The sequence below is a fragment of the Ovis canadensis genome, chromosome 14, assembly GCF_042477335.2.
Source record: "Ovis canadensis isolate MfBH-ARS-UI-01 breed Bighorn chromosome 14, ARS-UI_OviCan_v2, whole genome shotgun sequence".
NCBI lineage: Eukaryota > Metazoa > Chordata > Mammalia > Artiodactyla > Bovidae > Ovis > Ovis canadensis.
In genome coordinates this window covers 27,276,119-27,290,535 of record NC_091258.1, presented here as the reverse complement: position 1 = coordinate 27,290,535, position 14,417 = coordinate 27,276,119, and the positions used below count along the sequence as shown (strand labels likewise).

The following is a 14,417-nucleotide window of genomic DNA, read 5'->3' as shown; positions in this document are numbered from 1 at the left end:
GAAGGGGTTGGCCCCTGGACTCTGGCCTGTTCATCTGTGGACTGTTGACCCATGTCTCAGAGAAGGCTGGTGCAGGCAGCCCCCTGAGCAGGTGCCCACAGGCAGTAGGAGAGGCAGACTGTTCTCTGTTCTGGAGCACTGTTTGTGAGTATGGACTGGATCCTGGTACCTCCCCATTACTCCATATGTGATGCAACTGGCAGACATGGCAAATCAATCTGCACACTCCAATGGCTGTGGCAGACATCACCAATCAATGTCAGGCACACCGTTCCCTTTGAGCCCACCTAAGGCAGTGGCATCATTCTCACAGAGATGCTCTGCTGCCTACCTCTGATGGGCCAAGTGGAAACCTACCAACCACACCAGGTGGGAAACTGAGGGCCAGCCAGCTCTGACCGCCTCTGCTTCTGTAAGCCGTGTAACCTGGGAGGGGGTGGGGAGAGCATCTGTGGGAGGTGGGGGAGGGGGCACGCCAGGGCCCAGCAGCTCCAGCCCCTGGAGACAGCATGACTCCCTAGCTTGGCCTTGGTGATGTCGACAGTGCAGTAAACACATCCTGGAAGTAGGGCTCCTGCTGGGTTCAAGTCCATCCCCTCACGAAGGTTGGTGTGACCATGTGACACCTCAGAGGGTCCTCTCCCAAGCCAACCCCATGGCTAGGAATAAGGACACCTCCTCTCTGAGCACCCCTGGATAAGGTTCACTCGGAGACTTATGTTCGGGCGCCTCCTGCCTGCCTGCCCTGGGCCGAGTTCAGGGAAGCAAGCAGGAGAGGGCAGAGAAATTACAAACCATGGTGAAGGCTATGGACGAGGAGTGCAGGTGAGGGGCGGGTGAAGGTGCTCCGGGGGTGCTCCTAGTCCTGGTGCTCAGGGTGCCGCCATGCAGCCTTTGTCAGAGCAGTATTCCCCTCCCCCAACCCCACGCAGGCCTTCCTGGAGGGGGTGCAGGCCTCCATCTCCAGCTGCCCCCTCCCCCAGCAAAATATGGCCAAGACATGACGGGCCCCCTTAAGGCACCTCCTTCCTCTCCAGTGATGGGAGGGGAGTGGCTGGAGGAGGTGAGAGTGGGAAGGGGGAGGGCAGAAGGGCCTGCAGTAGGGGGCTCCTCACTCCCTAGAGTGAGCTGAGCCCCGGCCGGCCCCCATCCAGGGCCCTTGGAGGAGGTGCCCACCCGCCAGCCCCAGATCAGGGAATCCCGGCTGGCACCGCGCCACCACCTCCCTGCCACCCTCATCCACCAGGAGCCAGACACAGTCCGGATCCTTGCCAACTGGGGGGAGGGCGTGCACTCGGCTTCGCCTACTCCCAGCCATCCTTTCTGCTGCCTGCGTGTAATTAACAGAGTAATTAAAAACAGGATGAGTTAATTGGTATTCATTTATGTAGCAGATGTTTTTAATTGAGGCAGGAAACAATTTACCTGTTTACATAAACAATGGCAAAAGCAGGCTTGTAAAACACATTTTTTAAAATATTTTCCTCCCCCTTCCTAAAAAGAAGAATTGAAATCACTCGTCTCCCCTGTGCCTCCGTGTGAGAGCGGTAGGCCCCGCCCGGGAGGTGCGTGCCAAGAGGAAACATCTGCTTAAAAGGTTTGCTTCCAGAAGACTCTGTTTGCCTTATATCCAGAGGAAGGAGGTTGTTCCCAGGTTGTGGGGACACCAGCTTAGAGGGATGCCTCTCCAGGGGGTCGCCGTGGTGTCATCCCTAGGGCCCAAGGGGGCTCTGACCTCCCAGGTGGGTGGGCCAAAGCTGGAGAGACCACCCAGCAGGATGGGAGACAGGGCTGGGAAATAGCAGGGGACCCTGTCCAGCCAAGCCAGGGGCTCCCCTGGGCAGGGCGGGGGGCTTCCTTTCCACCTGCATTTGTGGCAGCTCCATGTTCCTCCATCACGTGGCCAGCTTGGGGACTGTGGTGTCCGGCCAGAAGGCCCTGTCTTCCCGGGTGTCGACCCTTTGGCCATTGCAGGGGGTGTCCCTGGGTGGAAGAGCAGAGTCAGCCTCTTAGAGGCTCCAAGGAGGACCTCCAAGAAGCGAGTGCTCAGGGTGACTCCTGTCTATAGATTGGCACTCATTTGGCACTTGCTGTATCCCTGGCTGCTGTCTATGCTGGTTATTACTCTCTGGCTCCTGTTAACCCTGGGGATGGGGCTCATATCCCCATTTCACAGGTGAGGAGCCCGAGGCCGGACTGGGCATACAGCCTCCAGGTCTCGTCAGAAGAACTCGTAGTTTGTGGAGCTGACGTGTAGGCGCCGTGGCTGCCCTTTCCTCGCAAGTACATGCACCGAGTGTTATATTCATATGGAAATATCTAGAGGGGTCCGTAGACCCATCAACAGTGGCTACCATGGGTGGGGGCTGGGCGGTTGGGAGCATGCCTTTCCTGTGTGACCAAAACCCCGAGCTGGGCCAGCTGCCATGCTCACCACAGGACACGTCGCCGACTCTGAAAGTAGGAAATAGTGGGGTTCCAGGAGTTGTATGAGGTGACAGGGGTGAAGCACATGGCCCGTGGAACCCAACAAATGTACAGATAGCTCTCTGCAGTGAAAACAAACTGTGTGGGACCCCAGAGGCTCCTGGCCTCCCCTGCAGGGGAGGGTCTGGGCCGTGCCGTTGGGGTGACATACGATTGGAATTTCTGGAACATTTCGATGGTTCCTGGGGGCAAGAATATGGATTGTTTGGAATCCTTCAGGGAGAAGGGCCCTGGAAAGATGGCGCCCAGAGCTTGGCGCCCAGAGCTCCGCACTCAGGACTCTAGAGAAGCTGGGGCATAGTGTTCTCCTTCCACACTGCCAGGCCTCTCTGGCATCGCTGTGGTTTCAGTCATAAGAGTAACCGCAGGTATCTGAGGTGAGCAGTAGACAGAGTCGCTGCAGCCAGAGGGGCCGGTGGTGTTCTCAGGAGCTTCCGGCCTGCACCAGTGCTGTGTGACCTCAGGTGCAGACCTCAACCTCTCTGAGCATCCGGGAAGGGAGGCAGTGATGGTCTCCCCAGTGTTGGGAGCTTCGACTACAATTATGATAATGATGTAAATGTAAACACCCCTACAGCCTCCCCTCCCACCTTTACCAAGTTCTCTGCCAAAAGAGGCGCAAGTTTTTCAAGGGCCCCAGCCTCGCCCATGAAGACAGAGGCAGGAGGATGGGAGGGTCTGGGGCCCTGCAGTGATGAAGTCTCTCCTGGGCCAGTCTTGGTCCCTTGGTATGCGGGTTGGGAGGGCCCTGGGCAGGGCCTTCCATGTCCAGGAACTGAGAGCATAGAAGAGAGGTTGGGTGTCTCTGGGCATCTCTCCAGATCCACGAGGGTCCCGCAGTGCACACCAAGACATACCATGTCGGGCTGACACTCATCACAGCTGAGCCAAACCAGCTCTCAGGTCATCCTTATGAAAGTGGGGCTTGAGAGTCAGAGACACCTCTGGTCCCCTGAGCAAAGCCTTCCCAGACCACCTCTTCAGCTCCAACCTCAAACCTGCTCCAGCTGGTACCCGTTACCACTTGGGGTCCCTCCAGCATATGGACAGCATCCTGCATTGATGTCTCCTGTCATGGGTCACTGGGGCCTTCACAGGCCGTGCGTACCGAGGGTGGCAGTTCTGTGGCTTGGGGCTGGTGGAAGGATCATCTCGTTCTCAGGGATGTGCTCAGAGGGGCATGTATGTGGGGTGAACCACCAGCCCTAAATACTGCTTAGAGTTCGCAGGAGCAGCGCAATGAGTTTATATTTTGGCAACATTCCTCTGGGGAGTTCAAGGTGACATGCAGCCAATCTGCATGCTTTCCAACAATGAAAATACTCTGGGACTCAGCTGATACTTAATCAGCCTTCTGTGGTGCCTCGATGCCAGCAGGGGAACCCCTAACCATGCGGCCTGGGTCTCCAGAGCCCCCAGCCTCCCCAGTCGCCGCCCACATTCGTGCATGGAGTTCCCGCTGCCCTGACTTCCCCAAGCTGTGCCTCTGGCCAGACGCCCTTCCTGGCTTCAAGCGTGCATGCAGGTGCAGGTTCCCCTCCTCTCAGGAGGCTCCCTGGCTCCTGAGCACCCAATCCAGATGTGTGAGCACCGACGCGGGACTTTCCACTTCATGCGAATCTGAGCCCCGATTGGCCTCAGAGGCGTCCTCGCCGAGCAGTTCCTTGAGTTTTGTCAATTCCTTCTTGAAAACAAGTGATCTGGACGAGTGTATCTGTTAAGTGAAACTTTGTAGTTGTCTGTCTTGGTCAGAGTTGGGGTGGGCACAGTGCTGATGGGCAGCAGGCAGTTTAAGAATAAATCAGGAATTACTTTAAAAGTGCTGCTGGTACAAGAGGCAGGCAGGGAGGAGGGGGTCCTGCTGCCCCTCCCCAGGGGCAGTTTCTGTTTCCTTCTAGAGACACTCTGTACATATCAGATCATCTTGTATTCCAGGGGCTCCTGCGGTCTTTTTTGGGGTCACACCCCTCCCCCAGGAAATGCACTTGCCCACACTCTGCCCTGCGTTGCCACAACCCCTTGGGGGACACGTCTTCTGTTCAGACTAAGTGTAGGTGGTCCTTGGCTCTAGGAGGACTTCCCCTCAACCCCCATCTGCTGGGGTGCCTCCTGGAGTCTCAGGGTCCCCCGTCCCTCACACCCCTGCCAGGTGTGTATGTGAGCAAAGCAGAGAGCTGGCTTAACAGGCACTGGCCTGATCCTGACAGTGACGTCGGCCCGAGTGTACACTTGAGGAGACTCAGAGGAGGAAGCCTGGCCAAGGCCACCCGAGTGATGAGGCCGCAGCTGGACTCAGGCCTGCCGGACCCCAAAGCTGGGCTTTCCCCACTACTGCTCGACTTCGTGGGCTGGCCTGTGTGTCTGCCACTGAGCCCCAGGAGGGGGCTCTGCGTCATGCTTCAGTCAGGATGTCACCCCCCCCCCCACTCATCCACCTACCCATCCACCATCCACCCTCCTCCCGCTCAGCCACACACGACTCTGTCCACATGCCCACGCCCCTCAAGCCCACCCAGGCTCCACCGTGTTTCTCGTCACAGCCCATTCACACTTGCTGGGTGTGCCAGCCTGCAGCTGAGCCATGCCCCCTTGGTGGCAGGTGTGCATGGGAGGACAGGAGAGGACCCTGGAGTGCTGGGCCCAGGTGCTGGGAGAGGGGGGGCCCCTCCCCTCCACTGGCACCCCCACACACACACACACATGGCGGGCGGCCCAGATGGCGGGTGCCCCCCCAGCTCTCGGGAGCCGCTCTTGGCAGCGTAGCCCCAGCAGCTGGGTGAGGAATGTGCTCCCTCCATGCGCCAGCCGCGGGGCGAGCAGGGGACATCTGGATCACGTTTGCGGCCGGCGGAGAGCAGGGAGGGTTTCCATTCCAGCCGCTAAGCGTGCTCCACCCTCCCCACCTCGGAACTCTGCTCAGCACAGGGCATCCTGGACGCAGCTCCACGACCATCCCAGCTCATCTGAGAAGGAAGTCCCGCCCCTGCCCCACTTGTTTGGAGCGTCTGTATAGGGCTGCAGCTCTGGGCTTCTCGGCCAACCGAACCCTCAGACCCCTTCTGCAAGCACAGGCACAGACATAATGGCTCTGACCGGCCTTCTACCAGGAGCTGTGGTCACCTTTCGTTTCTTGTCATTTTCTGCACGTATGTTTGTTTGCAAGATGGAGTTACATGTGTTTCTACTTCTTTGCTTTTTCTATATTTGAAGTACAACACATCACACAGGAAAGTGTTGTGTGCATGAAGGTTCAGAGTGTGCAGGTTAACAGACAACGTTCCCTGACCTGCCCCAGGCCCTGAGCCCCTCTCCTCCGTCACTGCCTGTCGTGGGCCCACCACCTTGACTGTAATGCCAGGTTCTGAACTTCCTGTAAGTGGAGACACGTGGCCCATCCTCTTTGGGGTCTGGTGTCATTCACTCAGCCACGTGTTAGTGACATTTGACTAATTGGTGCGTGGGGTTGTGTGTGTGCTTTTGCCTTGCTGTGTAGTTTTCTGCTGTGTGGATCTGCCCCTTGACCTCCTGATGGACCTCTGTGACAGTAGCCAGTGAGTATTCTTGTCCTTTGCTGCCGATGCTGGGCTCTTTGCTCTTCTGTTGATTCCCTGCCTCAGAGCAAACCACTGAGCCATGGGTGTGCAATATTTCAGGCTGGTGGGTGCTAAAACGCGGTTTCCAAAGTGAAGGTACCCACCACGTGATTTCAGGCTCCATAGAGTCCCACTGGGTGGCTCATCTGGGCGGTCCCGGCAGGGCTTGCTCTTGGGTTGAGGTCGGCAGCTCTGCTGAGTGTGGCCGGGCCCTCACACTCCTGGATTCCTAGCTGGGGCAGCTGGGCCAACTCGCCCAAGTGAGCCTTCCCATTCAGCAGTCTCAGCAGGACAGCCAGTACTGACTGCCTCATGTCCAGCTCAGAACTGACTGACATCACTCCTGCCTCATCCTAATGGCCAGAGCAAGTCCGGCCAGCACAGATCCAAGGGCAGGGAATTGAGCCCATTTCTGAGTGGGAAGTGGAGAAGGCAATGGCACCCCACTCCAGTACTCTTGCCTGGAAAATCCCATGGGTGGAGGAGCCTGGTAGGGTGCAGTCCATGGGGTCGCTAAGGGTCGGACACGACTGAGCGACTTCACTTTCACTTTTCACTTTCATGCATTGGAGAAGAAAATGGCAACCCACTCCAGTGTTCTTGACTGGAGAATCCCAGGGACAGGGGAGCCTGGTGGGCTGCCGTCTATGGGGTTGCACAGTCAGACACGATTGAAGTGACTTAGCAGCAGCAGCAGCACCTGGGTGGGAAGAGCTGCAGTCACATTGGAAGGGGTGTGTGTGGTTGGGGAGGAAAACTGAGGCCATTTTATGATGCGCCCACCCCCAGGTGGAGGGTCTCTTAATCTGCCAGAACGGAACTTTACTGCTGATGGGTAGGCTCAGAGTAGCTCCTTGGTCCCCATTCCCTACACATGGGGGAGCTGCCCACTGAGGCCACTGGGCAGGGGGCAGCTCCTGACCCAAGCCAACAGGCCAGGGCCCCAGATGGCACAAGGGCAGGTGGGGCCTCTCTGGGTTTCTCACAGGCTGGTCAGCACACCTGCGTGCAGCGTCTCGCTGACCACCAGCGTTGGTGACCACCAACACCAGGTGTCGGCGCTGGTCTGGACTTTGCAGTGCACAGAAAGACGAGGCCCATGTCCTTGGGGAGACAGGACCCGCACAGACCGCGATGGCGGGTGCTGACAAGTGCGCCCCAAGAAATTAAGTGGGTGATGCAGTGGGAAGAGCAGGGGTCCTCTGAGGGGGGACATTTGGGCTCAATCCTGAGTGAGGAGGGAACAGCCTTGTGGAGCGCAGGGGAGCATCCTAGCAGGTGGAGACGCCCCAAGCCCGCCCAGGAGAGTCTAGCCTGGCCTCCCAGTCTTGAGGCACAATCAGGTCAGGAGAGGATGGGCCCCTCCTGAGGGGACCCTGGGCTGGAGGATGATGGTGAGACTGGGTCTGGCTCGCTCTCACCGCACCTCAGTCGTATCTCAATGGTAGAAGGGACCTTCCTGTCCAGGAGGGTGGCTCCCTCCCCGCACTGGTGGGATTCGCGATCCCCTGCTGGTGCAGGGGGAAGCCCAGCCACCATGATGTCCCCTCTGGGGCTGCGAGGGTCTTCCCTGTGCAGCAGGACATCCTCTTGTGGACCCTCCTGGCCACCCTTCTGGGCAGGCTCTGAGGGTCCACAGTGAGGACCTGCCTGAGCCCAGCAGTGTCATCAACCAGAATGCTGGACAGGCATGGGAGCTGCTGCGTGACAGCTGTGTGACCCAGGCTTGCATCCTGTGAGCCTCAGTTCCCCATCTATAACCCGGGTCTTACATGTCTGGGCTTTATCAGAATGAGGGGGTCTCAGCACCCAGGCATATACACCGCTCCCCTCAGAAGGCAGTCCATCTCAATCAGAGCTGGGCCCCACTCAGCACCCAGGTCTTTCAGAGGAGCCTCTCGCTGGCGTGCCCCATCCCTCGGTGCCTCTGCAGGGGCTCTGCTCTTGTCCCCATCTCAGGTGAGAAAACTGAGTCCTGGGTAGAAAAGTCAGTGACGTTCAGGCCAAGAGGCTGAGACAGGGTGGAGGGAGGCCAGTCGGAGCCTCTCTGTTGTAGGCACCATGGTAGCCTTTCCCCTTCTGGTCCTTTGTCTAAGACTACCCCTGTCACCTCCCCCCAACCTTGAGAAGCAGGAGTTACAGGCCCATTTTATCAGTGGGTAAACTGAGGCTTGGGGCCATGCTGGGGTGATTTCCCCAGTTCACAATCTGTCACATAGAAGGTTTCCTGGCTTTTGGTCCAGTGCTGTTGCCACGGCAACGGACATCCTTGGTGTTGTCATCCACAGGCCCAGGGGATCACGGGGTCCCTGGGGGCAGGAGGACCAGGGTGGCCTAGCACTGTGTAGCGGGAAGGGTCACAGCGTTAACAGGCAGAGGAACAGCAGCCCGGACAGACCCCAGGACTGGGAAGGGCTGGGCAGAGGATCTAGGGGACGTGGCCAGAGCACTTGTGGGGGTGGGAGGGCCGCCCGGACCAAGGGAGGGAAACACTAATCCTTGTGTGTATTATCACTGATTCATCAGGCAGCGGAGGCTGTGATTGAAACCAGATGTGGGCAGTGGCCCAAGTTCCAGCGCCTGGAACTCGTTAGGGCTGCGGCCCCCTGAAAATTCTCATTGCTTTGCAGAACATTGGGGATCAAAGACAAGCCATCCCTGACCTTGGCCTTGGAGGGAGAGGGAGGGGTCAGCCTCCTGGTCAGACCCACCCATCTCGATGTGGGGGGTCAACCGCATGTCCTCAGGGCTCCCGGAGTCCCTCTGCCTCAGCCTGGGAGCCCTGTCCATCCCTTCTGAGACATGGCTGCTTCCTGGGGTGCACGCCTGGTTTTTCCCTCCATCCCCAACACACCCACTGGGAGGCTCTAGGAGAGTCTGTGCCCCTCCTTGCCCCAGGAATCTGGCCCTTGGTTGGGGAGATTGCCTGGCTTGCTCCAGATCCACAGGGTCCAGGAGTACAAGTCCCCATCTACCCTCCAAGAAGCCTTGAGGGGCAGGAGCTCCCCAAGCAGCAATATAGAGGCTCAAGCACCCTCCCCAGAAATATCTGCCCCCGCCCTCCTGCTAGCCCCTGTGTGTGCTGGCAGTGGACCTGTTCCACCTTGCCCAGGCCCTGCAGTGTCTGGTGTGCAGTGGTCAGTGGCTCAGAGGAGGTGAATCTGTCACTGGGGGTAGGGGTGGAGGAGGTACTTGGGCTGGGCTGGCCTTCAGGAAAGACTTCCTGCACTACCCACATCCGCTGTGTTGCTCATGACTTCCAAGGTTGGCCCGACAGTTACATGGCCAGAAACCTGCCTGGGACCCGGTCAGTTCTGGGGTCTGACCAGGCTGCTGTTCCTCTGCCTGTTAACGCTGTGACCCTTCCCGCTACACAGTGCTAGGCCACCCTGGTCCTCCTGCCCCGAGGGACCCCGTGATCCCCTGGGCCTGTGGGTGACAACATCCCTCATGTGGACACAGGAGGATCCCATTGACGCTCAGAGCTCAGGAGGGCCACCTGTGAGCCAGGGGAGCCGGCTCCTGCCTCCATGTGCTGTCATTGCCGGGGGACCACGCCCATGCTGGAGCGTGCTGTGCTGGAGTCCGAGGGCCACACGTGGGGGTGTCTCCCAGCCGGTCCTGCCCAGGAGGGATGCCCTGAAGCTGCACCCTCCCCAAGCGCTGTGAGGCCTGAATCCCCTCAGACACCTCCACCTTCTGTCTCTTCCACAAGTGTGGCATTGGGCTTCTGGAGGTTCGGGGGCTGTCGTAGTTAGGACGGGGCTCTGGGGCTCATGGCAGTGCTGTAATAGAAGGTCTAGGAAGAAAGAGTGGGAGAAAGGAGGAAATCTGTAGTCAGAGCTCTGCAGCCTCACCGAGCTGTGGTCTTGGAGGAAGCCTGACCTCTGCTCCCTCGATCTCCTCACTGCTTGAGCAGGCAGTGATGCCCACCTGACCTGGGGTTTGGACCCATGGAGGAGCCTGGGAAGGTGCTGGCACTGGAGGCCATCGTGGAGGACACGGGATGAGGCTCTGTGAGGCCCCGAGTACCACATGGGGAGCTGGGACACCGTGGAAGCCACAGTGGTCTCCAGACCCTGGAGGCCCCTTGCTCTCTGTGACTCTGGGTGTTGGGGTCCCCATCTGTAAACCCAGAGGTAGCAGCGTCTTCCTCCAGGACCGGCGAGGGCTGCCAGCGGAGTCCCCGATCATGGTCAGGATTCTGGAAGCCCAGGTGCGGCCTTCACAAAGGGGCACCTCCCACGGGCAGCTATACCCTGCCCCGGGCAGAGTGTCTGCGGGCCGGGATGACACGATCCTCTCGGGAGAGTCTGGCCTGAGCAGGACAGACTGTGCTCGGAGGCGCCGGGGACAGGTGGTGCCTGCCCTCGCTCTCGACACCTGACACCAGCCTGCTGCTGTCCCACCCCCGGACCTTTGGAGGACGGGGACGGGGCTCCAGGGGACACCTGACCTGACCGGGGAGGTTCCCTTCAGTCCCGGGCCGATGTGCAGGGCAGAGGAATCGGGGCTGTCCTCGGTGAAAGAGTGCCTGTGGGGCTGGGAGGCAGGACTGTCCTGCCGTCCATGGGCCATCTCCCTTCTTGGTCCTGACTCCGCAGTGTTTATGCAGCACCTGCTCTGTGCCTGGCCCTGTCCTGCACACTGTTTCACTGAGGAAGACAGTCACATTCAGGCAAAGACGTGGGAGGTGAGGGCAGGGAGGGGACGGCCAGTCACAGAGGTCCCTAAGGGCACTCAGGACGCCCGCCAAGAGGCAGGGGCCACCCGGTAATGGTTTCAGGTGACATGTCTTAGGGGCCAGCTTGCCCCTCTGCCTCCAGGAAAGTCCAGCATTCGGCCCACCTTGGCAGGAGCTTCTGGTCCTCGGCAGGAGCTTCCGGTCCTCGGCCTGCTCCCCAGCACGGGGCAGAGGCCAAGACGTCAGGGCCTGGGCCGCTGGTGCTGTCCTCGCCCCCACCATCAGCTGCAGAGGCTGCGGCCGGGCAGTGTGCCCAGGGGCACCTGCTCACTGGGGCTGGAGAGCAGGCCCCCTCCTTGGGGTGCAGGGCTCCCTGCCAAGCCTCCACGGGCCTAGGGAACCCTGCCTTCCTGAGGGTCAGTGCCAGGAACAGGGTCTGGGCATGTCACAGGTCACAGCCCGAGACTCTGCACAGAGTGGCCTCTGGGCTTTCTCATCAGCCGCCTCGCAGGCTAGGGGCTGCATGGGGTGCTCAGGTCGAGGCCGGGCTCACAGTCAGGGCCCTGCCCCTGGAGCAGGGTTACCTGTCGGTACCGGGCCCACCTGCCCACTTCCTGCCGCTTCTGTGAGGGTCAGATGAGGTGACGGAAGTCAGACCACGAGAGGCCAAAGCGAGCCTTGCTTCCACAACAGCACCAGTGGGGGATGGGCTGTGCTGGTGCTAAGGGCCCCCTCCCATGGAGGCTTCTAGAACCCCAGGTCTGGGAGTGTGGGGCTGTGGCCAGTTCTCAGCCGGGCAGGGCGGGCTGGGAACACAGGCGGACAGGGACAATGATGGATGGGGTGGCTTGTTCCGGCACATTCCGTGTTCTTTCCCACCGGCTCCGCCCGGCCCCGGAGAGCGGCTTCCTCTGTCGATGGGTTAGTGACATTTAGTGGGAACTGGAGCCACTGTCTGGGAAACACGCAGGGTCCCCAGGGGCCTGGGGAGCACCGCCCGGGTCTGGGAATGTTCTCGAGGGCTCGCAGCCGGGGCCGTGGGTGGGGCTGTGACCGAGTAGGCCGTCCCCTCTCACCCTCTGGCTCTTGCACTGCAGCCAGACATCAGGACACCAGGGGGGCTCCCACCCTCCAGGGCTGAGGGACAGACAGTTCAAAGAGGAGTGAATGAGGGAGCAGCAGGTCTCGGGTGGGTAAGACTCTGGGGCCACCTCCAGCCCCCTGTTGGCTGTGTGAGCTTGGCGGGTAACCCATCCTCTCTGTGCCTCACTTTCCTGTGTGTCAGATGGAGCAGAGCCGGGCTGCCTGCCATGTTGTGGGAGGGTCAGACTCCTGGCTGGGCCCCCGGCACACTCCTGCCCCCTGAGCACATGGGGAGGGGCCGACAGGGGAGAGGCCGGCATCCCGAGAGTTCCCCCCAACACACACCAGCATAAGGGCCGCTGTTCTGGCCAAGGCACTGTGCGGGCTCCAGGGGAGCTGACAGGGACCCTGGTCAGGGAGAAGCCCAGACATGTCTTCTCCAATTCCACCCCATCTCCCACTTTTTTCTCCATGGGGTCTTGTGGACGCCATGGCCCCTGACTGCTGATGGGGCCAGGGGAGGCCCGGGGATGCCAAGACTGCCCCGATTTCCCACCCCCCGCCTCCCAGAGCTCTGACATCTAGGAAGACGCCAGGGAGTTGGGAAGATGGTCCTCGCACTTAACCTGCTGCAAAGCTGGGGCACCCGGGGCATCACCCACTGACTTAGAGCAGCAAACCCACCCCAGCCTCAAACCCCAGGCAGACACCCTTTCCGTGTCTGGTCGGCCCACATGATGTTCCCCGGGGAGCATGAGGTGGCTACAGAACTTTCTAATCTCCCAGGTGGTGGCGGGGCCTGCGGCTTGAAGCACTCCTAGAGAGCCCCGGGCTCAGGCCCTGCTGTCCGTCAGGCTCTGAGACCCTAAACAAGATACTTGTCCTCCCCAAGCCTCAGTTTCCCCATCCACAAATGGGCCTGATGGGGGCCCCTGTGGAGACTCATTGAGTCCTCCCGCAGGGCGTGGCATTCCGGATCACGGTTGTCCCTGGGACCCTCAGTGGGAACGCTGATGTGCCACGTGCCGAGCCCTCACCTGGGGAGCTGTTATTTATATGTTAATCTTATAAAAGTGAAAGACTTAAAGCTAGACATAGGTCCAGCTGCCAGGGTCCCCTCACTGACCTGCTAAGTCAGAGCTCCCTAAAAGGGGGCTTGTGCAAGGGATATCCTGATTTTGGGTGGGGGCATCTGTGGGACTGAAGGTCCCCAATGACTTCAGAATCAGGACTAGGGAAACAGACCCAGAGTGGGTATGGGGGGACCGTTCGAGCCGGGGGGTGTCCCATGGACATGTCCAATGTCTCTCACAGGCAGGCACAGGGACTGACGGCGCTTTCTGGGGAGGGCATGAGGGTGCAATGAGAGGTTGCGAGGACGTGCAGGGCACAGGACCTGGCTCCCCCAGGGCTGGGGTACCTGGGAGTGGACCCCGGAGGGTGGAGGAGCTGAGAATGGGGGAGGGGAGAGAGTGGCCCCACACAGCCAGCTCATGCTTCTGGGTGGAATTTGGACCTCACTGGGAGCTGTGCCCGGCCGACCACGCTGGCACCCTCAGGAGTCTTCACGGCGGTAGGAGCTGCCCCTCTCCTGGCCCTCAGCACCCCGCAAAGGGCCCCTCCCCAGCCCCCAGGACCTGGCCAGCTCCTGCTCATGCTGGTTTGTGAGCTCAGGGTCCCCCCTGGGTGACCCTACTGGGTGGCCAGACGGGCAGTCAGGTTGTGCCAGAGCCCTTGGGGGTGTTGGGCCTCAGAAGGGGCTAGGGGCTGGTCAGGAGGCCGGTGCTCAGGAGACTGAGGCTGCCCATCTGGCAGCTTGTTAGCCATGTGCCCTCAGACCAGGCTGGCAGAGGGGCAGGCTTGGCTCCTCCACACGCAGCCAGGGCTGCAGAGGTGGAGAGAGGACAGTAATTAACAACAGCAGTTAACCGCTGCCCCGTGATGGCGCGACCATGGCCCTGCCCTCCGCTAAGCACGCTTCTCCATCTCATTTGACCCATGTTGCACCCCGGGAGGTGGGTGACAGGTGTGCCCGTGTAGACCAGAGGAGCCTGGCTTAGAGGCGGCCGCTCTTCTGGAGGGTGGGCCTCTAGCCCCCTCACACCCGACTGTCCTTGCTTGGCCAGCCCAGAGGTGGGCAAGTGTCCAGGGTGAGCTGTGGTTGCATCCACAGCCCCCTGGATCGGCCCACCTTGGGGCTGGGGCAGCCAGGACCCTTGACCTGCCCCTTCCAGGCACTAGGCAGAGAGCCCCCTCCTCTCAGAGGGCTGCCCAGCGGTGACCTCACTCTTGGGTCCTCCCCTGGCCTCCTGCATGTGCACGGGCAGCCTTCTGGAAGTGCCAGCCCAGCCAGAGACCCTGGGGCAGGGGTGGGGGGCGGTCAGGAAGCAGAGTCGTCTCAGAGGGGATCACGTTCCAGGGGAGCCAAAGGCCCTCACATGGGGCACCTCTCCTGCTGACGTGAGGTCAGAGCTGAAGCCCCAGGAGGGAAAGGGAGTTGGGGGGAGGTGGGGGCTCAGAACCATGGCTCTGGGTGTAGGGGTGGGTGAGGAGATGGGTGTGGTGGGAGG

At 60.3% G+C, this 14,417-nt stretch overlaps 1 protein-coding gene across 15 annotated transcripts in view; it reads left to right on the top strand.

Moving 5' to 3' along the window:
* CBFA2T3 (CBFA2/RUNX1 partner transcriptional co-repressor 3) overlaps nucleotides 1–14,417 on the top strand; it is a 78,219-nt gene that overhangs the window by 40,063 nt on the left and 23,739 nt on the right. The gene's annotated exons all lie outside the window — the stretch shown is intronic.